The sequence below is a fragment of the Anolis carolinensis genome, chromosome 5, assembly GCF_035594765.1.
Source record: "Anolis carolinensis isolate JA03-04 chromosome 5, rAnoCar3.1.pri, whole genome shotgun sequence".
NCBI lineage: Eukaryota > Metazoa > Chordata > Lepidosauria > Squamata > Dactyloidae > Anolis > Anolis carolinensis.
In genome coordinates this window covers 48,233,419-48,256,816 of record NC_085845.1, presented here as the reverse complement: position 1 = coordinate 48,256,816, position 23,398 = coordinate 48,233,419, and the positions used below count along the sequence as shown (strand labels likewise).

The 23,398-nt window shown below is 38.0% G+C and overlaps 1 protein-coding gene across 15 annotated transcripts in view; it reads left to right on the top strand.

The window, feature by feature from the left end:
• iqcm (IQ motif containing M) overlaps positions 1–23,398 on the top strand; it is a 151,668-nt gene that overhangs the window by 89,524 nt on the left and 38,746 nt on the right. The gene's annotated exons all lie outside the window — the stretch shown is intronic.

The window sequence follows — 23,398 nt, the reverse complement described above, 5'->3', positions numbered from 1 at the left end:
TGTTTACCAGAAAGGGGAGGTGTGATGCCTTTACATTCGGCAGAGATTTGGCCTACTATGCGAAACTATAAAGGCTCAATCCCCAGCCATTTTAAGGCCTATCTGCATGAAACCTACCTCAGTTGTAGACCCCATTTTCAACTTTAGGCCTGCCAAGTTTCAAAACAATCCACACATCTACTGATTTTTTAGAATTATTTTAAGTTTTTAAAGTAAGACAAACCGCAAGAGAGGGTTCTGAATTGTACTTGCCGGTTCTGTCCATTCTTAGCCAATCAGAGCATGGACACCACCAGGCTTTTTATTGTCTGAGAGACACACAGAAAGAAAAACTTCAACTCCCATCATGTTCCGAGAGGAACTTTCAATGGCTAACCTATGCTAGTGGCACTGGGAAAGTAAGTTCTAAGGGCCGGTTCTGGAGGACGAGGTAACTTCCCAAGAAAAAAAATGGAGGAGGCTTCTTCTGACGGGAGAGAAAAAGACACCACAGATCCCCCGACTCAAGTATTTTGTGGACTTAACTTTCCGAAAATATTGTCTCTAAATTCGTTTCACTGGTCTTTTCATCTCTCTCTTCTGCTTTCTGGATTTGGAAATTACATGAAAACGACCCTCTGAAAACTACAAATCTTTTCATTAACAGTGAATTGGGCCCAACTCTTTTTAAAATTATTTTAGACTTTAGCTTGTTTTTGTAAGCCACCCCGAGCCCTAGGGGAGTGGCAGCATATAAGTCTGAATAATAAACAAATAAATAAATAAAACAAACTAGTTTCCAATATAACACAAACTGTTATGAACCTATCTGTGTCTGCTGAGTGCTGACCTGAAAACAGTACCTACTAGGCATATGAGTGTGACCAAAGGAACATAAGTGTGGAAGAAATATTATAGCCTTCTTCAGGCATTCAGAAGAAAGTGTAGGGAATGAACCAGAGGACATAGTTGAAGCCATCAATACTGGTCCTATTGCTTCTTCTTACTGCATATGGAGGCAAAAACTGAATATCCCGAAAATAAGAGATAGCTCTGAACCTTAGAAGCAAAATAATGGTGTCAGCTAGGCAGAAACTGAGTTGTTGGAAACGACAACCTTCTTCAAGCCTTCTCTAGTAATGTTTATCTATGACCCTGTTGTTTACTGTTTCTTTTATGTATATTCTGGTATGCAGCTTCCTTTACTCTATCTTCTTCTTTATTCGGTCAGTCGTTTCCAACTCTTTGTGACCTCATGGACCAGTCCACGCCAGAGCTCCCTGTCGTCCATCGCCGACCCCAGTTCCTTCAAGTTCATGCCAGTAACTTCAAGGATGCCATCCATTCATCTTGCCCTTGGTTGGCCTTTTCTTCCTTTTCCCTTCCATTTTCCCCAGCATCATGATCTTTTCCAAACTTTCCTGTCTTCTCATGATGTGGCCAAAATATTTCAACTTTGCATCCAATATCCTTCCCTCCAGTGAGCAGCCAGGCATTATTTCCTGGAGGATGGACTGGTTGGATCTTCTTGCGGTCCAAGGCACTCTCAAAATTTTCCTCTAGCACCAAAGTTCAAAAACATCTATCTTCATTCTCACAGCCTTCCTTATGGTCCAGCTCTCGCATCCATAGTTTACTATGGGGAATACCATTGCTTTGACTATGCAGACCTTCGTTGCCAGTGTGATGTCTCTGCTCTTCACTATTTTGTCAAGGTTGGCTATTGCTCTCCTCCCAAGAAGTAAATGTCTTCTGATTTCCTGACTGCAGTCTGCATCTGTAGTGATCTTCATGCCTAGAAATATAAAGTCTGTCACTGCCTCCGCGCTTTCTCCTTCTATTTGCCAGTTGTCAATAGGTGTGGTTGCCATAATCTTGGTTTTCTTGATGTTTAACTACAGCCCGGCTTTTGCACTTTCTTCTTTCACTTAGTGATAAGGCTCCTCAGTTCCTCCTCACTTTCAGCCATCAGAGTGGTATCATCCATATACCTAAGGTTGTTAATGTTTCTTCCAGCAACTTTAACTCCGACCTTGGAATCGTCAAGCCCCGCACGTCGCATGATGTGTTCTGCATACAAGTTGAATAGGTAGGGTGAAAGTATACAGCCCTGCCGCACTCCTTTCCCAATCTTGAACCAATATCTGTTTGCCTAACAGATCAGAGATAACAGGTTATTCAGTCTAACAACTGAAACCATTGCCTTGCATAACTATATCCGGTTGTATATCATAAGAGAAGATTCTATTCTAAAGGATTTTTGACTCTTCTCTGAAATGTCATACTTTTCTAAAAATTGTGATCTCCAAATGGTGTTTTCCAAAAGGTTATGAATACCATTTTCCAAAATGAGTGGTACTCAGTTCTATCCCATTCCTAAATTCAAGTAGAAAAAAAAGAAGTAAGTGTAGTTTCCTTTACAAAACATAAGAAGTAGTTTTACATCATCAAATATAAAATATGATAGAAAAAGAGGGAGGATAAAATGGCTGCAAATTAATAATAATAATAATAATAATAATAATAATAATAATAATAATAATTTATATTTCTTACCCACTTCTCTTCGAGGCAGGGCACAGTGGTTAAAAACTCATAATTACAAAATACTATGTAAAAGTCATATATTAAAACATTTTTTCTATGAAATATATGTATTGAAATACACAGAACAAAGATTAATACAGTAACACAGACATGAGGACCTAGGTGTTTAGGAAGATTGTATGGGGAAAGGTGGTTCCGTAGTTTATCTCGACGCAAGCCATGTAGGGCTTTCAATGTCAAAACGAATGTTTTGTACTTTGCCCAGAAACCAATTAGCAACCAGTGGCATAACTGTAGTATAGGTGTAATGTGCTCACTCCTGGATGTTCCTGTAACTGGTCTGGCTGCCGTGTTTTGAACTAATTGAAGTTTCTGAGTTTGAGCTAGAGGTAGCCCAATGTAAAACATAGTGGAGAAGTTCAATCTTGAGGTTACCAGCACATGCACTACCATCTTCAGGTCCTCCAATTCTAGGAAGGGGAGCAGCTGACTTATCAGCCGAATCTATTAGTAAGCACTATTGACTTCACATCTATCTGGACTGACATTTGGAGAGCTGGATGCAGGACCACTCCTAAGCTATGGACACAGTCTTTCAGGGGGAGTGTAACCACATCCAGTACTGGTTGATACACATCCATCCTTGTCTGTCTTGTTTCAGTTTGTTTTTCCTCATCTAGCCTGTTACTTTCTCCAGGTATTCATTCAGAGAAGAATGCCTTAGCTGAGGCTGTTAGAGAATGACTTTGTAAAAAAAAGCAGATAAGAAGTCAGCAAATATGCGAACTAGCAGTTAATATAGGCATGCAAAGGTTGTCAAATCAAATAGAATGGAGGTGGTGTTCAGCCTCAGTTGAATAGTAATAGAAACTTTGAATCTGGAGGATCATGTTCAAGCAATTGTGTGGAACATGCTATCTATCATGTAGTGTTGCTAAGTCATCAAATGAAGTTAGGAGATGACTAGTCTCATGCAATCTTTCAAATGCTTGAACAGGACTTTATAAGATAAGGTTACTAAAGGACAATTTTTTTGTCATGTAAACATGGAGCTCCTTCTCCATGTCTTTATCACTACCATTGACTGACTGTTTCATGAGACAAGCTTTTTCAGTAGCAGTGCCTATGTTAGGGACACCTGCCCTGGAAGATCTATATGGCTTGTAAACCATAAATGTTCAATTATCCTCAAAATTATATTGTTTTTCTAGAACGTTGCCTAATGCTATTTACTATGTTTGTTTTTTTGTTTTTTTTTTGCTTGGGGGGCTGCTTTCTTGCTGTGATAGTTTTCTTGTACTGCTGTTTTTTAATTTTGACATGTATACTGATTTGTCATTTTCAATTTCAATCTTACTTTGTTGGATTTTTTTTTAAAGGAGTAGTTGGGCAGTGCATGAAAGCATTAATGCAAAATTGAATTATAGCTCTAACACAATAATATCCCCTTAAACCTTTCATTGAAATCTATGAGATATATAGTCTATTTCTACTGATATTTATTCAGACATTATTTTCACTAATTTCAAATACTAATAAGTGAGTATTTACAGGACTGATTTTTTTTAAATTATATATTCTGTATCCTATGTCCGCAGCATAAAGGCATTCTTTAAAGAAAATCCCAAGTGCTCCAAGTATCTACAGTATTTAGTTTTATAGATTTGGTAGCTTGCTCTTAAGAGTTTTTAAATAGTAGGACAAAGGGGAATCAGTTAAAATGCATTTCTTCTTTGCTATTTGTGTATGTGTGTTTTGTAGCTTTTAAGACCTAGAAAAAACTGTCATTTGAACTCCTATTAACCTTCCTTTGTTTATGTTAACCTGTGTCTTGTTATCTTTTTAATGCATTGGATGTCTCTTAAAAAGAGCTAATGTTCTCTGAAATCCACTTACCTTAACTGACTTCTGTCATATTTTAGCCTGATTCTTGGTGTCATAATGGTAATGTTAATTGTAGCATCCCTAAGGTTCTTAGTATTCATCAAATATTTGATTTACATTTTCTAATAAAGCTTTTGGAATGCAGGAACAGGAAACCCATCCTCTACCATGATTGCTACAACTCTCTCCTTCATTAACATGGTGAATTATTTTTTCTAAAGTAATTAAAATCTGTAATTGAATACACTAGAATAATTTTTGGAAAATTAGTTTAATTATCCCACCGGTTCTATTGGGAAACATCGCGTCTTTTATTATGACTGAATGAGTAAATGTGTTTTTTAAAACTCCCACTTGTATTTCTTTTGATTTTTCTTATCTTTTATGCGCATTCTGTAGAAAAGCAGAATTTTCTAACACATATGGTTGTCATGCTCCCATTGGAGGAGTTCTGTAATTGGGATGATGTGAATTTCCTACGGTCAAGGCATGAAAGGTCTCAGCAAGCCTCCAGGGTGGAAAAAGGCTGGCCCTCATGAGGAGGAAATCCTTGTCCCTGTCTCAATGGGAATGCTGGACCCCTCCCATTTCATGGGCCCAAAGATTCATGAAAGTGAAGTCTGAGTATGAGACCATCAGAAGGATCGTTGGGCTTCCAGAAAGGTCTTCTTGGCAGTAACTACTTTCTTAGGACAAAGGAGGCTCATTGAAAGTAATACTTTTTTTTTTACTAGGAAACTGAAAACTTATACCTGAGTCTTGTGGGAAGGTCTCAGACAGCAGAAGCAGTCCTGGATTTCAGTCCTGGACAAGCATTGTTTAATCCCTGCATATTGGCAGTCAAATGTTATATCTTTTACTTCTGTTATCTAGAATTATTTCAAAATCTACCAGTTGGATCGAGGAACCAAACAATGGTTAGATTTAATGTAATTTTATTTATCTTTCCTTTCTTCCTGATGTGGTCAGTAACAAAATACAGTTAAAACAATTGATAATATAAACATTTTATTATAAACAATTATATTAAATATTAATTTAAAAGAGTTAAAATTTCATGAATATGATAACAATATTCTACATCCCAATTAAAATAACTTGTTCCCAAACAACTAACAATCAAAGGCCTAAGGATTTTATCACTATTCTACAGCACTCATGCATATCTGCATATATACTGGGATTACTATTTTTGTTATTGCACATCTTTTCATTCACAACATTGTGATGATTCACCTATTTGTTATCCAGCAATTCACATATCTTCACATACTTTTACATATCTTTGTAACCCTGCCTTTCCATGATGCCGTTGCTCTATAATTTCTTTTTAGTATTATTTTAAAACAAATTACAGTTTTGGTGAATTGCTTTAAAAAAAAACCTGAATATTATTACTGAAAAATATTAAAGAGTTCAGGAATAGCAAGGGGGGAGAGGAAGAAGAAGATAATCTTCTCCCCTGCCATCACTTCACTGCTGGCACAGAAGTGGAATAGACCCATTGCACAAAGTAGTGGATGGGAACATGGCAATATTCCCAATTGATGGTCATTGCCTGTCAATAGTGGGGATGGGTTAATCACTGGGAGGAGGCTGATTGGCAGTGAGATGTATATGGCATTGTGCAATTGGGTTTTGATGCCTGTCTCAGTGTCAGTTTGCCTGTCTCATGCAATACAGTTGTGAGTGAACAGTAGGGTCGTTACCTGACAGTAGAAAGAGAACAAAGTTAGGGCCAACCTAGAGTCTCGCACCAGGGTATTCTGCAGTAGGGGTGTGCAATTCAGCTAAACCCTGTACCATTTTCGGTGTCTGGATTTCCAAGCCCCCCCCCCCCCCCCCCATCCATTTTTCAGGAGCCTCCTGAAATCTGGTGCGCAAAATTCCGTTGTTCGATCCGGCATCTGAAAGATCTGTTTTTGCTCTGGGAATATCTGGCCCATTGGCGGCAATTTTTCTTCTCATATCCTTCAACTAGACCTGAGTTTAAGGCATCAGACTTAAGAAACCATCCTTTCTGGGATCTTTTCTCCTCAGATCCTTCAATAAGATCTGGGTTTAAGGCATCAATCTTAAGAAACCATCCTTTCTGGGATCATTTCTCCTTATATCCTTCAACAAGACCTGGATTTAAGGCAGCAGACTTAAGAAACCACTCTTTCTGGAATCCCTTTTACTTATTTCCTTCAATAACATTTGAGTTTAAGGCATCAGATTTAAGGAACCATCCTTTCTGGGATCATTTGCCCTCAACACTCTTTCAATGAAGCTGAGTTAAGGCACCCTTTTTAAACACTTATTTTAGTGGGAGCCACACCACCTGAAGGAGCATTAGCCATTCTTTTAAAAAGATATAAATTACCTCCTCATTTTATGATGACTTTAGAAATGGCCCATTGGCAGCAATTTTTCTCCTCATATCCTTCAACGGAAAACCTTTATCTTTTTTACCTTAGAAATGGCAAGAAAATACCTCTACCACACATTTGAAGCTTGCATCATGTGAAGGGCACCATTGGTGGCAGTTTCTTAAGTGTTTAGAAATTAAACACTTATTGAGTGCTATTTGAGTCAAGAAGCAAGCCAAGCGATGCAGAGCTGCAATCAGCACTGAGAATTTAGATTATTAATGGACTAGAGCGCAATCTCTCTCTCTCAGAAGCCTGCTCACTTCATGGCTTTCTTCTGTTCTGATTGGCTCAACAGGCAGGACTCACAGGGAAACCTTGTGCGGGCACACAGCTGCTTCTCCGTGCTCCACGTGTAGCTGAATTAAACTGATATTAGCTGTAGTCAGCAGCTGTGGCCTAAAGAACATGGTGGTGATGCCTGTGCCATTACATCTGGCTAAAAGAGCCGGAACAGCCGGAGCCCATTTCTACAGTCTAGAAGGATCTCTCTTCATCTGTACCTGTGTTGTGGAGGAGGGGGTGAGGGTGACCAAGTGAAAGCACTGCTTCCAAAATTCTAAAACTCGGGTAGGATCATAGTGAGCCATACTGACCTGTGGGTATGCACATAAACAATTCAGGGAACATGTGTCTCTGATCATAGTTGTCAACTCAAGGATTTTTGTGTCATGTAACCTAACAGTTTTTTTCATACAAATACCATTGCAGTTCCATCTGCTTTCTTCATTTTATCAGCTGGACAAAAGTCATTTAATCACCTGTGTTGTTTAACAGTGGAGAGTCAGAAACATTTGCCCTTCTATTGCAAATCACTCATTCAGATCCATTAGAAGATTATATTTTATGTGTTGCTCCTACCTGAGCTATATATTATTCATTTCTCCTGAGACAATAGTGACAAGTCTATCCATCTTGACACTGGCATCAATCATTGGGATATCTGAATGCTTCATCTTCATTCAAATATCTCTGCACATGAACAATCTGTCATGCACGTTCCATTTTATGTGACCAAGGACTACAGTATAGGCAAAAGATGAATATCCAAATTGGGTGGCATATTTCTTTCACTTCTTGTGGTACTCTGTTTTCTTTAATGATCTCCAAAGGGAAGAAGAACTGTTGGCTGCCACCAATGAGTACACAACTCCATAAACACCAAGACCCCATGCTTTAGCCCAGCTCTAGAAGCACAAAAATAAAAAGAAAGGCATTTTAGAATCTGTTGAACTTGGTGAGAATACAGTGGTTTGTCACAACATCTAATGCACAACCGACAGTGGATGCCTTCTGTTGCACTGCGCTGCTTTGAACAGAATACACATTCAGAGATTGCTGCCATGTCCAGAAGGTTTCCACATGTGAGGTTTCCCTGTCTGTTTTTTTCTCATTTTTGAGAGAGAATAATAGTGTAAATTATAATACAATATACAGAGGGACTGTACTGAATTATATTCAGTGTGAGGCAGAACATATATCAGATGGCTATTAAAAGAATGGGCTTTGAGAGAATGAAAGGCGAACAACCTTATGTAGTTTACAATACTCAGAGATTGAATGAGTTACTTTTTTGCACGGTAGCTCTCAGAATTTGCCAGCTATCATGGCTAGTTATAATACAGCAAGCTCTGATAATATTCTTTTGGTTTTGTAATTCTTGAGTTATCAGCACTCACTTTGAGAACCCTTATTATTGCACAATAGCAAGTGGTCTTAGTTGTGGTGTGCATCCCTAAGTACTTTGGAAAAGGGTTGTTGTATGTCTTTCGGGCTGTGTGGCCATGTTCCAGAAGCATTCTCTCCTGACGTTTCACCCACATCTATGGCAGGCATCCTCAGAGGTTGATTTTTACTTTGGAAAACTCATTTGACACATTTGAAGGGCCACAGGGCATGTGTGGATGCACACAACTATGCATAGATTTTTCTTGCTGGAAATTGCAGGGTTTTTTACCAGTTTATTGCACTCAGATACTTTTCTTCTTTCATTAGATATAACTGGGATTTGTGAAGCCATTTTTCTTAAGTGTTTCGTACATAAGTTTTTGTGGGGAGGGGGACAACAGTTTTCTCACAAAAAACAGCAGAGATTAAAAAAATGTTTTCTATTCTTTGCATTAAAGCAAGATTTTGCTTGCAACTGTTTAATATAATTATGACGATCATCTATCATCCTTCCCACCTACCTAACTACCTACCTACTTACCTATCTATTTTAATAATCTCAATAATGGTCAGAAGAAAGGAATAAGCCAGGAGGGAATGAAAGCTGGTTGAATACCTTCCAGCAGCACCTCCACCATGCTGGGTTCTGACAACTGAGGTTCTGGGTGTATACTGAGCATAGAATCTCACTTTGATCAAAAACTGACCTTTTGCATCTCCTGTCATGGTATTGTCAACAAGAAAATTCTTTGTAACCTGAGCCGCCTACATCTACTTAGCACTTTCTCAGTTTATGACAGAGGAAAAACATGTTTAACTAAAAGGGGAAGCATAAAGGAATGTCTTGAATTTAACTTTACCTTACAGAGAGCAAGGCATGACACTGAGGGTCTTGAAGCAAGAATTCTAGCAAGGAGTTTGAGGCCTTGTATTCCCTGCATAATTGTTGCAGCCTGCAAGTTTAAAGCATGGTTAACCTGATTTTTGCAGAAGGTCAGGGGATATAGTAAATTTTTCAGCCTGTGATGATCAGGCAAAGTGCATTGTTGCATTTTTTTAAAAAGGCAACTTGTTACAGTGATAATTCTACAAATTACAATTACTGTATAATATAGTTATAGCTTGTCTTATTGTGAAAAGTAATTGTGTACTGAGTTATAGTAACAAATTTCTTCTGACTTCTTTGAGCATGTGGTCCAAGGGGACAATATGGTTTCATCTTGTCTTATATAACCTGGTTTTGGTCTAGCTTTTTACTGTGCACAGGCTGGTTTTTCCCCTTTGCAAGTAAGGACCTCATTACAATGATGAGGTCCTCTGGATCGATTCACCAGCTTCTGTGGCGAATCGGGGGTAGTGGGGCAATCCCAGAACCCTGCCTCACTGGCAGTTGACACTTTTCCATTACATGTAGTGATGCATCGCTGTGTGGCTTCCCCCCGCAGTAGCCCCATTGTTCCAAATGGAATACTGGGAGGCTCCCGTGTTGGCGGTGCAGCGTGCTAGGACACTTCTACTCCAGCTGAGCCATGGAGCCCCTCTGGAAGTGAGACTACGTTGTGTGATGGGCGTGGGGCTCTGTGATTCAACTGGGGGAGAAGCGTCCCTAGGACGCTGAAATTTCCATGTGTGATGAGGTCATAAGTCTAGGTATTGGCACAGGATGGATTACTGTTACAATGGAAGCCATGGGCATTGTTTTTTCTTCTTTTCTTGGCTTTGTGCTTTGGAATAAATAAGAAATGCAGGACATATTGGTAAAAACAGAATTAAAATACAATAAATACACTTAAATGGTTTTTAAAACTCATACCCACTCAATCCCACGCAACCTCCTCAAAGCCTGCCCCTTATTTTTGCTCAAATGTCTGTTGACTATGCGTATGTCAGGACCCAGGCTGCAGAGCACCAATAACCATGCGCAGAGGCCAGAATCTATCTAATATCTTTATTAAAGGAATATATAAAGTCAGTAAAAACAAGTGAAGAATATAGTTCAGTAGTAGACCTTTCTGGAAAGGTCAAATATAGTCCAGGAAAACAATGTCCAATATGAGATATTAAAGTCCAAAGTTATAATCCAATAACCGAAACACACACCTTGCCAAGCAAAGCGTGGGGAAATGACAGGGTCCTTTTAGTCCAATGGAGCTTGACAACAAAGGCTGGAAACAAACTAGATGCTTGGCAAACAAGGCTTGATACGTGGCAACAAGAGGCAAGAAGCAAGAACGAGGTCCGTGGCAAGATCCGAGGACAAGGCAGGCTTGAAACTGGAACAAGGTCCGAGGGAACTGGAGTAGCGTAGTCCACACACAATCTACTCCCGAAGCTGACGAATTGACTCCGCAAGGATTCCTTTGCGGGCAAACACCTATATAGGATCTTGTTTTCCCGCCAAGGAACACTTTCTCTGGGGAACAAGAAACGAAACCTATACTGTGTCCAGATGCATGACTCCTTAAAGTTTCCCAAGGGAAGCAGACTTAATCAGCTAATTGTCTGGCAGCTATCCTGGCGCTCCGGCGAGTCGCCTCCCGAGCGCCTCTATCTTGATTATAATAATCCCGGCGAGAAAATGGGGGAGATTTCTGCTCAAGGCTTGTTTGGCTGACTTCTTGTGGGCAAACATCTTGCAGGTGCAAGGGCTCCAATTCTGGCTGAAACGGTGGGAAACCCAAATTTTCCTCTTCATCTGCCTCAATAGTACCAGGAACGGGACTACATGGCCCATGAGTCATCACAGCGTATCAGATTACACTAAAAGTACATAAAAATGTTCATAGATGGCAATCCCTCTATTCTTTCAGTTGGAAGCAGATGGTGCTCTTACATTGTGTAGTTTTTATTCTCTGCAAGGTAGTACTAGTCATTTACCATATGAAGTACAGTGAAAAAGTAATTGCATCAATGTGGAAATGAATGAGAACCAAAGTTGCTACCACAGATATTACTTATGGTTCAATGTTATCATTCTTGAGAAAGGGGAAATGGAAATCTTAAAGGAAAGAGGAAGGAGCAATTATCTGTGTAAGAAATTGGATCTTCATTGTGTCTCATAGTAGCATATGCTTTTGCAGCATGAAAATATATGAATTTTAAGTGTTTAATTAATGACTGCCTGTAGTGTACACAGATGTGAATGTGGATAATCAGTAAGGATTATTTTCACAAAGTAATCTTTATGTGTACGTGTGCGTGTATGTTGTCGGAGCCAGTTATTAGTGATCTGCTAGTAAACAATAATCAGCTTGAACTTAAATATTGTCATCTCTCTCAAACTTTACTGTAGGTTTGACTAGTAAATAAATATGTGTTCTGTGTCATAACAGAGTTAATAAATGTTTGTTTTGTATGTATGCAACTTACAGCAAAAGAATTAATATAGACTTGCTACAGTACTTATCACAAGGAACGTAATTCAGGAATACAATTATTATCTTATCATTTTTGTGCTTTCAAGACATTTCTAATTTATAGTGACTCTAAGAGCACAGGGTTTTCTTGGCATGGTTTGATCAGAGAGGGAATTGCCATGGTCTTCCTTTGAGGCTGAGTGACTTTCCAAGATCACCCAGAGTGTCTCCATAGTTGAGCAGAGATTTGAATCTTGATCTCCAGACTTCTAAAACAGTGGTTCTCAACCTGTGGGTCCCCATGTGTTTTGGCCTACAACTCCCAGAAATCCCAACCTGTTTACCAGCTGTTAGGGTTTCTGGGAGTTGAAAGCCAAAACATCTGGGGACCCACAGGTTGAGAACCACTGTTCTAGAAAATGGTAAATGATATATCTGTATAATTGAAAATCTGATCAGGTTCTGATGATGGTAGAAATGTAGAAATGATCTTAAAAACATGATTCTATTGAACAACTGAAGTTGCAATAAACAGAAGTTTGTGCTACTGCAGTTAAAGTAATATAAAAATGATGTGGAACCATGTAACTAAGACTACTTTGCAAGTTAAAGTGGAGGGGAAGGGTGGATAGGTCCTAGGAACCAGACTGCTGAATGAAATTGCAGCGAGTGGAACCCTACTTCAAGCCTTCTTTTCCTGATTCCAGGTAATACTCCTGCCCATATGGAAATTGCGAGGGTGTTCTGTGCTTTTCTCTGTATAGAGCATGCACCTGCTATTTTTGATCTCAGACAGAGATCACAGAAGAATTGACTCCAACACGGGGGTGGCAGTGGGGAATATGTGGCATTCCCATGTCAGAGTAATTTGCAGCACAGCAGTAGTTGGATGGAATCAGTGGAATGCAGAACGAATAGACATCAGAGACGATGGTAAAACTATATACAGTAGAGTCTCACTTATCCAACATAAACGGGCCGGCAGAATGTTGGATAAGTGAATATGTTAGATAATAAGGAGGGATTAAGGAAAAGCCTATTAAACATCAAATTAGGTTATGATTTTACAAATTAAGCACCAAAACATCATGTTATACAACAAATTTGACAGAAAAAGTAGTTCAATACGCAGTAATGCTATGTTGTAATTACTGTATTTGCGAATTTAGCACCAAAATATCATGATGTTTTGAAAACATTGACTACAAAAATGCGTTGGATAATCCAGAACGTTGGATAAGCGAGTGTTGGATAAGTGAGACTCTACTGTACAAGTTTTACTGAAAGCAGTAATAATCAAGACAAACAGACTTGCAGACGAACACAGGGCTTGACTCTCACTCTAAGCAGACAGCACTTCAACTCAGAACAGAACTGAACTGATGCAATCAGCAATGCACACACACTTGTGTCTGGATACTCCCAGCCACACATCAAGGACATCACAGCTTCTTAGTAATTAACTCTTTCAAGACTATAGTACACTCTGGATGATGCAATCAGTATGTAATACAGAAAAGACACAAATTTCATTTAAACACTACCAATACACAAACCCTACATTAACATCCCATTTGGAGCAAAATTTTCTGTTAAGGCATTTGCTACTTTCAAACATCTAGAACAGTGGGCGCTGCAGCAATCCAGGGGAGCGGTGATGGCCACAGGTACATGTATCTTTCTGTTTAATTGCTATTAAAATAAAATAAAAAAATTTCCAGGGCTCTGAGTAATATTTTTCTGGAAAGGGGGCGGTAGGCCAAATAAGTTTGGGAGATGTAACTGGCAGATGTTTCTGCTTTGGCATATATAGTATTTTGCTCAGCTCTGGCCAAAGGAGTGCAACTCTGATTGAGAAAAAAAGGTTGCTACTTTCACCATAGTGAGCAAAGTAGCAGACCCGGACTGAGAAGATTACAAATCCTTCCTTGTCCATGAAGCTTGCTGTGTGGCCAACATCTCTCAACCTAATCCACTGAAAAAGTCTGCTGTGTTAATAAAACTGTATTTACAGGTACTTCAATACTAAATGTTCTCAATGAAGACATTGGAGCAGAATTTAAGTTCATGATGGACAACTGGAAGACAATTAACACTTTTGCTGGAGCAAAAACCCTTGATTAATTGTTACTTGTGCTCTCCCTTGTCAAGAGTCTTTTGTGAGATTAAAAATGCATGTTCCACCTGAAGGACAATTCCATATAAAAATATTACTTCACCTTGTCGAGAATGATTTCAGAACTCCCTGGGGCCACATCATATTTACACGGAATTTGCAAGGTAATAGAGTAGGTCATTTCATTTATTGTTATATGGAGAGACCCAGAGCTACAGCAACCTTGAAAACCGCTTAGCCTTTACTAGAAGTTACATTCAAACAATGTATAGCTGTAGTGCTTTTGCTATCCAAAGCAGCCAAAGGATTGAGCCAGAATTTATTCAAAGGGGTTTCAGAGTTAAAATAGTTGGATATCGAATGGATGCAGGAGGCAAAAGTTGAGAAAGTCTGAACCTCGTTTTTTAATATATTTCTGAAGGAGTCAGGAGGAAATTGCGTCTTTTTAAAAAATGTATTCATTTGACTCCTTCGTTGTGTGGAAAATCAATCCACTGCTGTGTATGGACCAGTTCATATTATCTCATTTAAAACCACATTAAAGATTGTGTGCTGCTTTAGGGAAATATTTAAGTATGGATAATGATAATAAGAAAACCTGATACTGTTTCCTCAATTATGCGATATATGAACAATCATATAATTGTTCTATATGCTAGCAAAACAAAACAGCAATACATTCAACAGTTATTTCCTGCCTAGGAATAAGACATATTTGGGCTTACCAGAATGCCTCTGAATGCATGGGTATTTGTAGTTTTAATACTCTTTCTATAATTTTATGGTTCTCAAACCAATTTGTTTTGCCTTCTTGTGTGACCATCACATATGGAAAAATGATCCCGTTGCCTGTTTATATTTCCAATAGGTAATTTTCATTTGTGGCTGTATTTTGGCTATTTTTACGGGGTGTCATGTAATATTTATATAATATTTTGTAAAAGTTTTTCCAATTGTGAGTAATTTCTGAATATTTTTATTTGAACATTCCAGAGGCATTCCCATTTTAACATATATTCTTTGATATATTCATCTTCCGTGTGTAGTTCTAGTAGCAGGATGTAGATTTTGGATAGTTGCTTATTTCTTACTTGTAATATTTTGTCAAAATCGGTCCTTTGTTCCTCAAAACCTATGTATACATCCTTTTGATATTGATTGTATATTTGTGTAAATTCAAACCCGTTCATGTTGTAGCCATCTTGGTTTATTTCTGTCCTTGTCTTTAGATTGGAGATTACCTTGTGTCTTCTTGAGTAACTCTGCTTAGATTAATCATCTTCTGTTACCCTTGGGATTTCCACTTTACTCAAAAGCTTTCTGAATCAAAGTCCATTGTGATATTTTTGTATAAAATTTTCTTTTGTGTTTGGACCAAGTTCTCATTAGAATTTTTCTGGTTGAGTCTTTATTATGAGGCTTTGGTTATGAAGATGGATCCATTCTTTTAATCAATTGAGGATATCGGAATAAATTTAAGTTTGGAAGGAAAACTCCTCCTCTTTGTTTAGTATCTTGTAATTTTTTGTTTTAATTTTAGGATTCTTCCCTCTGCAAATAAATCTTGCAAGCTTAGTATTCCAGTTTGAGCAGGTGGGCGGGCAAGTGGGCGGAAGGGGAGTGGGTAGGTGAGCAAGCAGGGGTGAGCAGGTGGGAGGCAGTCAATGGCATGCGTGTCAGGAGAGAGGTGCTGTGTGCCCCTTCGGGCATGCATGCCATAGGTTTGCTACCATTGGACCAAGGTATATATTTGGAAAAAAAACCCACTTTGCTCCAAAATGACCTCTAGGGGTCATGGATGAATTCCTATCACATGAAGAGGGGGAGCTGGAACACTTTAGATACCAGAAGAATCTTTCTAAACCAGGAGGTGAATAGGAAATGACCTCGGTTCACTTCCTATTGTTTTAAAAAGGACCCTTCTGGCCCAAAATAGCCCAAGAAGGCCACAAAACATGGCAAAAATGCCCTCAATAATTACCAAACCTTCGGGGTTTTTTTTTTTTTTTTGCAGAGGTGTATGTGATGTGATGCAGAGGTTTAGGTTCTTCTGGACGTCCAGAGCAGCTCTTTAGTCTTCCACAATATGCCCAGGCTAAAATATCATCACTATACTAATAATGTGCAGATCTACCTTGTATTTCCCTTACTATTACCAGGAGACTGGCATCACTGAATAAGTTTCTAGAGACCAGTTTGAAATGGATGAAAGTGAACAAGCTGAAACATAGTGCTGAGGATAGTGTGAGTGAGAAAGATGACAGATTTGGATTGAAGTGTTCTGTCAATCTTGAATGAGACCACAATCCTTTTGAAAGACCAAATTCACAACTTAGAGAGTTGTCCTGGATTGAATATCGGCACAAATGCAGTAGCCAAGAATGCCTTTCTTTAGCTAAGGCTGGTACATTAAGCATAAGCCTGTCTATATGTGTCAGATCTTGCCTCAGTTATTTATGCACTAGTTACGTCTTGAATAGATTACAACAATTCATTTTACAAGGTACTACCTTTGAATATAATTTTTAAAATTCTGTTACAGAAGATCTGGCAAGAGCAATATGTTTCAAATAAGAATACATTTTTTTCTGCATCAATTATACTTCAAAGCTCAAGCAAAGCACATCTAAGCCAGAATAGCCACTTAATTTTTCAATTGTTTGTGACCAAGTTACCTAAAAATGTACTTGCACCCATAATGTCTGAGCATCAGGATCTGTTACATGTCTAAAAATCGAAAGAAGAAATTATATTGGCATGCAAGCATGGGGATAGGGCCAATTGAAGTGTACCATCTACTTTTGAACCACTGGATTATATTGTCTACCTTTCTCCCTGACAGCTTTTTGACCTTAAGACCTTTCTATTTTGATTCCCTTTGAGTTGGGTTTAGTCCCTTATGCTATGTTAATTTTTGCCATCTGTCTTTGGAAATGGTGAATATTTTATTTCATTGTTGACATGATCTTTATTGAATTTTATTAAAAATTTGTATTTACTGTACCTCTCAGCCTTCTCTTCTGCAGGCTAAACATGCCTAGCTCTTTAAGCCGCTCCTCATAGGGCTTGTTCTCCAGACCCTTAATCGTTTTAGTCGCCCCCCTCTGGGTGTTTTCCAGCTTGTCAACATCTCCCTTCAACTGCGGTGCCCAAAATTGGACATAGTATTCCAGGTGTGGTCTGACCAAGGCAGAATAGAGGGGGAGCATGACTTCCCTGGATCTAGACGCTATACCCCTATTGATGCAGGCCAGAATCCCATTGGCTTTTTTTGTCACCGCATCACATTGTAGGCTCATGTTTAACTTGTTGTCCATGAGGACCCCAAGATCTTTTTCACACATACTGCTGTCGAGCCAGGCGTTCATTTCATTTAATGCATGGAGAATATTGATTGACTATATCCATCAGATAGAGAACATAAAACCCTTAGATTAGGTAATGTAGACTGTATGTAGTTAATGTTTTCTAATGCTTTATTCTTTATTCTTTTATTCTAAAAAATGTATTTTAACTTTGTTTGTACATTTATATGTAGGTTTCGTATTAATTTGTTTAAATAAAAAAATAATTATATATAAAAAGGAGTTGAGGGTCAATCAACTCCTGATAGAGAAAGATAGGGTAAAGTGGAGGAAAGACAAAGGAAGACGGTGAAAGGACATGGGATAGATGGCCATCCCAGAAGACAGGGAAAGATGGGGGGGGGGGAGGGGGAGGGGGAACTGGGTAAGATGTTTCCCTTTACTTTCCCCTGCTTCCCCCCCCCCCCCGACCGTCTGATAAATTTCAATGTCATGCCATTGATTTCAGTGAGACTAACTCAATTTATCCACAGAACTTTATATTACTTGCAAACTTAGAGACCACAATAGCACCCAAAACCAAAAGCTTGGAGAATTTTGTATTATTAGTTATCATGCCTGTTAATCTTTTAGCTGTGTGTGAGCAACATGGTAGAAATTCCTAAAACTCCTCTTCTCCTTAATATGGGTAAGGGTAAAAATTTTCTTCCTATTCAGTACCCTCCTGGTGGGTAATTAACATTTCTGTTCAGTTCTAATTATAGTTCTTGTATCTCACCCATTATGCTAATAGTGTTATTCCGTAGTATGTGAGATTGCATTCATTATCACTGGTGAGTTAAACCTTTATTAAAGAAAAATTCCCTTAGGCCCCATTCTGGAGTTAAGTAATTATTCATTTGGTTTTATCCGTGCAATTAGCTTATATACTGTAGCGCTTATTATTGAGCTTCTATACCTCCCTGAACAAGATTAACCCGCCATGGTAAATAAATGCCTAATAGCTCCCAATGTGTTGCTTTTGAAGTACTTTGTTATGTAATGAAATAAGGAACTGCAGTGCACTGGTGCAGTATCCCACTCTCTGGGGCAGTCAAATACAAGAAATAATAGTTTTGTTGAGCATCTAAGATTCAAGTTAAGCTTCTGAATCCCCATGTGAAGTTAAATTGTTATGATGACTGAGGTCTGCTTCATGTCAGAAGCCCCATTATCTGGCATTAGATGTTGGATGAGGAGCACTGAAATATGCAAAGTCGGATAAAGGCTGCTAATTCTAGGATTTCTAAAGAAGTGACCTCAAATAAGCTCAACTCTCGCTCCAAATGTTTCTTTTTAATGGATAATCCCACCAATGTCTCCTCCAGATGTCACAGAGTGAAAATTAGCAGCTTGATTTTTTTCTTTGACTCCTTACTCCCAACACACCCATTTCCATTTGCTGTTTTAAAACTAATTTTCCTTTATGTATTTTACCAGAATGTATTATCATAGTGATTAGTTCTGGAAGGGTAGAAAATAGAGATAAGCAATTGCTATAGTTTCTATAGTTTCGATAGTTGTTTTTCCACCATATTTGAAAAATGAAATGGAATATATGGAGGGGAAAGAGCATTGTATTAATTTATTTATACTCATTCACTTTCTTTACAAATGATATGTGTGTCTCTCTCCTCTATCTCTCTCCTGCTGATTCAGCATAAGGAGGATAGCTGATCACTTGGAAAAGAGGCAGTGGGCTGCTCATTAATTCTATGCCTTTACAGATTGGAAATGAGGGACCCCTGGTGGCACAGTGTGTTAAAGCACTGACCTGCTGAACTTGTGGACCAAAAGGTCCCAGGTTCAAATTCCGGGAGCTGAATGAGCGCTCACTGTTAGCCCCAGCTCCTACCAACCTAGCAGTTCGAAAACATGTAAATGTGAGTAGATCAATAGGTACCACTCCGGCGGGAAGGTAATGGCGCTCCATGCAGTCATGCTGGCCACATGACCTTGGAGATGTCTATGGGAAACACAGGCTCTTCGGCTTAGAAATGGAGATGAGCACCAACCCCCAGAGTCGGTCATGACTGGACTTAACATCAGGGGAAACCTTTACCTTTACAGATTGGAAAAAGTGCTATGCCTCAGCAGAGCTGCACCACTTGTGACTTATTAAGATGACCGTACCCTATCAGCCATGTATTGTTGCTGAATAGGGGCTTGAGAAACACACCTTTATTTTATGTACCTATAATTATTATTTTGTGTCAAAAACATTGAATAAATAAGTATAAAACTGATAAAAATAGAGGGAACACAAGCAGCTAAATAATTTTTGACCAAAAATGGGCAACAGCAACCGCATTGTCTGTAGCTTTCAACAATTATTCCTCTGTACATGAGGCAGGGCATAGTGGGCAAGCATATAGATGCAGAGTTGTTTGTTCCGCACCACAGTCGCACAAAGAGGAGAATTCTTCTAGGTAGTGCCATTTTGCCAGGTCATCTTTTGATCTGCCAACTCCACTTCTGAGTCTGTTCAGGGACTTCCAAGTTGCCCATTTTTGGTTTGCCCCAGAAGGAAGGCCATCCAGTTGGGATTGCCTGATTTATCTGCACAGAGGGATATTCTTGGTATTGCTGGGGGAACTTTAAGGGAAGTGGTGGTTCTTATGAAGCTTTTCCTTGATTTGAGTCTACTGGGAGGAGGCTGATAGCCTATCAATTAAGTGAGTACACACCACAAAAAATATACACTTAAACTAAATAAGGAGATCTGGTTTTTTATGTGAATGTGTGTGTATATATATTGTGAAGAAACACTCTTTTCACCAATTTTGTTTATGCGCTTTATATAAATGAATAGGTTAATAGGGCAAGGAAGTCTTCAAGCTGAGCTTGGCATTGATTAATAAGAAAAGATACATTAACCTAGATTGGCTGAGGTTAAACAAGGAAAATTAATTGATGCTTAGGAGTTGCATAAGGAATATATATAAAGATTCTGAACAGCATATTTTAAAAGGACTGCTGAAGGTTGCTAGACATTTGATGAGAGTTAATTTTGGCTGCTTAGAATTGTAGGAAGGAGAAAACCTTGGAACCCAACTAGAAAGCCTGAGAATTAAACATAATTCAATTACACTATGTAACACACATTTTGTTTCTGGGTTATAAATGTCATTTCCTAATTGGTTGGATGGATGTTATCCTTGAAGTGACTGGCTTGACCTTGAAGGAGTTGGGGGTGATGACGGCTGACAGGGAGCTCTGGCATGGGCTGGTCCATGAGGTCATGAAGAGTCGGAAGTGACTGAATAAATAACCAACAACAACAAAATTGGTTCTATCATAAAAACATGGAATAAGTTTATTAAATTACAAAAACTTTGTTGTGGGATATCCTGCAGCACATTTTGCTATGGTTTTCAATGACTATCTCATCGAGTCTTAATCCGTTCAAAATAGTTTGTGGCAGCCACAAATATGAAGTTCCTGGAGTATAATAATTACCTTCAAAGTATAGTAGAGTCTCACTTATCCAACACTCGATTATCCAACGTTCTGGATTATCCAATGCATTTTTGTAGTCAATGTTTTCAATACATCGTGATATTTTGATGCTAAATTCATAAATACAGTAATTACTACATAGCATTACTGAGTACTGAACTACTTTTTCTGTCAAATTTGTTGTAAAACATGATGTTTTGGTGCTTAATTTATAAAATCATAACCTAATTTGATGTGTAATAGGCTTTTCCTTAATCCCTCCTTATTATCCAACATATTCACTTATCCAACGTTCTGCCAGCCCATTTATGTTGGATAAGTGAGACTCTACTGTAAGTACCACACAATTAAACAGGAAGGCACTTTCAAACCAGGAACAGAAACAATTCCAATTTTTGTTATAGTTTTATGGTTCATCTTGTCGCTAATGATGGTGTCCATCCCATGAAAATCAAACTACTGGAAGTTAGGGAAGACTGGGATTTTCTTTTGGTGGCAGCAGTTAGACATTTTATAGGTGACATAACCCATGAAAGGGAGCTTTTTTTCTTTTGTGTTTAAATTTTTCAGTTAGGGAAACATAGGTGGAATAAGTCACTCAGTGTGAATATTTATAAACAAAAATTGCAATTGACCTTTAGGGTGATTTATAAAGCTAAAAATGTCAGTCCCATCCAAGTTGTTGGAGTCCTCTGTCCCTACCATCCTACCATCTCTGTCCCTACTGTCTCTTCCCTGTTACCAGTACAATAGTACATTTCCTCTTATGATTTCTCAATTTCCTTAGCAGTTCTTGGTGAAGTACTTTCTCAAAATGTTTTTGGCAGTCCAAATAAATGTATATATTGGATCATACCTGCCACATTCATGTTGACACTGTCTAAAATTTATTTTTTAAGTGACAATGTATTTGTGCTTGCAAATGCTATTTTGATTCACTTTCAGCAAGGTGTGTCCTACAAATGTGATCATTTTAATAATGCTTTTTTTCAGTTTGTTGGGAAAAGACATTATGCTAACTGACATGTAACTTCCTCATTTCCCTTTTTGTAAAACTAGCTTTAATTTTGCCAGTTTTCAGGGAAAAGTTTTGGATGTATATAACATCAATGTACTATCTTTCCTCATGGCATCATAAACGGCATTAATCTTTTAGCTAAAGGTTGTATCATCACCAATAAAGGAATTGGCCAGTGATTTATTTCTGACCTTATCAATTCTGTACCTTGATTTTTGTAGACTAGCAAGGGCACTACATGACGTTACAAATATTGTTAAAGAGAACATTATAAAGCAGAGGTTATTTTCAATCCCTTCTTAACTACAGCCACCTAGTTAGTCTTCCCAGATTGGTTTCCAAACCATACATATTTCATAACCAATTTTTCTCTGTCCCTTATGGACTTAAAATCTTTGGTTCCCATGGCAATCTTGGCTCTTGAAAATTCTCACATTTCCCATAAAATGATGAAATAGTTTAAATAAATAAATGACCAGCTGTCTGGTAATTAGGTATTACTTTGATTGCTATGTAAAATAGAAATGTAGTACCAGAATAAAAAATGGTAATATGTAATATGTCAAAATGCATGATAATAACCTTTACATCATTGCCCAACAATGTCTCTTTTATTGCCAGCCCTTCTTTATAATGCTAAACCCCTTATCAACTACATCTACATTTTAATGGATGGGCCAGCAACATTTAATTGTATTTTAGTTGAAACAGTTTTCAATGAATTAGAGTGATTTCAGTACAATATTTCAGTCAAAAATGCTTCAATAATGTTACATTATTTTATTGTCTTTATTCAATCGGTTTGGCATTCGTTTCTAATTGAGGCAATCACTTTATAAATAATACAGTTGAAAACTCTTATTGTCTCATATTTCTATATTCATTCCATCTCCCAATAAAAATTATGATCTTCTAATCTTTTGTGAGATTGGAAGATTAACAGATATTGTAAGTACAGTAGAGTCTCACTTATCCAACATTTGCTTATCCAACGTTCTGGATTATCCAATGCATTTTTGTAGTCAATGTTTTCAGTACATCATGATATTTTGGTGCTAAATTCGTAAATACAGTAATTACTACATAGCATTACTGCCTTTTGAACTACTTTTTCTGCCAAATTTGTTGTATAACATGATGTTTTGGTGCATAATTTGTAAAATCATAACCTAATTTGATGTTTAATATACTTTTCCTTGATCCCTCCTTATTATCCAACATATTCGCTTATCCAATGTTCTGTTTATGTTGGATAAGTGAGACTCTACTGTAACAGTATTTGGAAGAATGAAAAAAATCAACATCTGCCATTCCTTTGTTGCAGTCAAAACTACTTTTCTCACCTTGATTTATCACTGATTTTACAATCACAAAAATTCATTTTCTGAGTGAAATACATTAATTATGTCAATATATCATATAGAAATGTATAGATGATATCACCAATTATTATTTTGTGCTCAACTCCATATAATTCCTTTTGGCATGTTCTATTGATATTAACCACGGTATGTATAAATCTAGAAATGTTAATAAAGAAAACAATCCCAAAAACTGGGTCAACTTATCCATGAGTCAATATGGGTACTTTCCAGTATCTCTTATTTTAAAAAGGA